Source organism: Rhinolophus hipposideros (assembly GCF_964194185.1).
Source record: "Rhinolophus hipposideros genome assembly, chromosome: 25".
In the NCBI taxonomy this organism is placed as follows: domain Eukaryota; kingdom Metazoa; phylum Chordata; class Mammalia; order Chiroptera; family Rhinolophidae; genus Rhinolophus; species Rhinolophus hipposideros.
In genome coordinates, this window is record NC_138071.1 from 30,612,990 (window position 1) to 30,615,861 (window position 2,872).

Here is a 2,872-nt window from a genome sequence, read left to right on the forward strand (position 1 = left end):
TTTCAAGCAAAATCACAAGAAATCTTGCCTTTATATGTTGCTCGTTCACGATTTGTCCAGTAACAACTGGAGAGCTGAAAACACGTACGCCAATCATTGGCTATAAAAGTTGGCTATTTTTTTTTAGCAAATTCATGTCTAGTTGTTCTAAGAACATGCTCCCGGGAAGAGAAGGCTTAAGCACGGTCAGTTCACTGAAATACAATCAATGAGCAGAAACTGAAATCCTTGGCAAGTCTGGCCAGAATCAAGTGCCTGGTTTTGTTTGAAACATTGAGTTTATCCTCTCGGAGACCAGTGGGATTTTTTTCTTCTATTAAAACATTGGCTCCCCACTAAAACATAATCTCGCTGCAAACAAGGATTTTGCCCGTTTTGTTTCTCTATTCTATCAGAACATTTCCCAGCATATACCACACATTTGATAGATATTGATTGAATGAAAACTGGCATTACACAAAACATTAACAGTTCAATTTCCTGCTACCGCTGTATTCTACCAAACACTTTGTTTATAGACAAAAGATTATGCCTAATCTCCCTTCTCTTTGCAAGGAGTTTCCCGATAGCAAAAGACTAAACATATTAAGGGTGGGAATTTCACTGTCATGCTCCATTTACCTTTTGTAGTTTAACTTTTAAACTGGAAAAATAGATTAAGTGTTGAAGGCAGGAAGTTTGAATGTGAAGTTGAAGTTGATGAAAATACACAACGTAATGAGAGAAAGTCAGAAGAGCCCAGCAACACAGGGAGTGACGATATAAACAACACATAGCTGTGTAGGTCTAACAGTGTCCCTTAGACTCCCCACCATGACCCTGACAACCCTGAGCACCCCAATGTTAGCTCGTTAGTAATGTAACAAGCAGCAGTACTCAATCTACAACTTGTGGGACGCACCAACACAGGAGCATGGGGGAATTACTATTTTTAGAACATGAGCTGCTCAACCAGATGTCAAGACCATTCGATGGGGAAAGGACAGTCTTTTCAACAAATGGTATTGGGAATACTGGATATCCACATACAAAAAAACCTGTAGTTTGATCTCTCCCTTACACAATATAAAAAAATTAATCCAGAATGGATCAAAGACTTAAACATAAGAGGTAAAATGATAAAATTCTTAGAAGAAAACATAAGGGAAAGATTCATGACATTTGGATTCATGATTTCTTGGACACCAAAGACCACCAAAGGAAAAACAAATTGGACTCTATCAAAATTAAAAACTTTTGTACATCAAAGGACAGAGTTGGAGAAAATGTTTGCACATTACTTTTCCAAAAAGGGATTGATAGCCAAAATGTAGAAAGAATCAGCTCCCCAGGCTCCGGAGACAGCGGCTCACAGTCACGGTCACACACTCGCAGTTTCTCATCAGCCGCTGGTTTTAAACACAGCCGGTGCGTGGCCCAGTGGTTGGGACACAGACAGCACAGCGGGCAGGGTGGCGTCCTTCTTCGCCTCGGTTGCGGCCTGATGGCGTCACCGTGACGCCACTGTGTACCGCTGTCACTGCCCCAGAGACATGCCAAGGATTAAAACCCTGCGGCCCAGGAAGCCGCAGGCCCCTTCACACACATCGACCTTCGTCCTCCAGTCTCGTGACTTGTGAATGACAGAAAATCACCGGAGAACTGCCCCTCAACACCCATTCCTCTTGGCCTCTAAGGGCGGTGCTGAGTTTGGAGAACTGCAACAGACATGTTCGCAGGAGCGGCTGAGACCGGCCTGAAATTTCTCATGGCTCCTTGGACAAAGGTCCCTGGGGCTGGGGCTCAGGCCGGGTAGGGGCAGACCACTCACTGCCTCCCAGGGTCCCTCAAAACGTGATTTGTTTGACCAACCAAAATGTTTCCAAAATTTGTCCATGTGTTCCTAAAATAGCGGAACACAAAATAACACTCAGACAAAATACCAGATAAACGAACCACTGGATGTCAGCTGGACTGCATTTACTCGTGGAATTTCTGTTGGGTTGAGATGAGGAGAATGGGGTGCGTTATTTCTAGGGGGACTGAGCCTAACTTGGGTTTAAGTCTTGGGTGTTGGGTAACGGCTGTCGGAGCAGGTCCTGGAAGTCACCCCGCACCCCTGCAACTACGCTCCTCTCCCAGCAGACTGTGCCCTCGGAGGGTGGGGGGGCCCTGTCTCACTCATCTTTGCATTCCCAGCCCTCTGCCTGGCACCCTGTCAAAATCAGCAAAGGACTGAGTTCTTTATTCAAAAGATGACACCCGGTGCGGAGGCGGCCACACCTGAGTGCTGACTAAGAATGTGCTTGAGCCCTTTCTGTGGCTTCTTTCTCGGGAGTGTATGACGTGAGGAAGATCTGTGCAAGTCCAGTGACCCTACACACCTCTGGTCAATTTCTGAGAAGAGCTGACTGCCTCTCGCTAAGCAACCCAAATTCCGCTGGTCCCAATTTCTCAGGCTGTGGCAGTAAGTGCTTTACAGATTATAATCTAATTTGGAAAGATGCTAATTTTAGTGAAATAAATCTGCTTCTTCAGAAACTTGAGCTTTGGCTTTGTAGGATATTTTGGGCTAGCCTCTGTTTTGCTGAAGCATTAGTACATTTGGCTTCGGAGCCCCTGGAACAAGATGTGAGTGCTGGGGACAGATCTGCAGTCGGTCTTGGCCGAATACCCATGTCCCAGGGAGAACTGCTTTGCTTCAGTGATAAGCAAGCTGTCCTGAGCTTCACTCTGACTCTTGCCTTTGGACCTCTCAAGTTGAACCACTCAGCATCGTTTCACAAGTCGCACCAGTGTCGACAATTAGCCACACAGGTTCACTGCCTCTGCCTCGTGACAGTGTGGCCAGTTTCAGGACCTGTCCAGCTCAGTGGACAGGACTTGGCTTGTC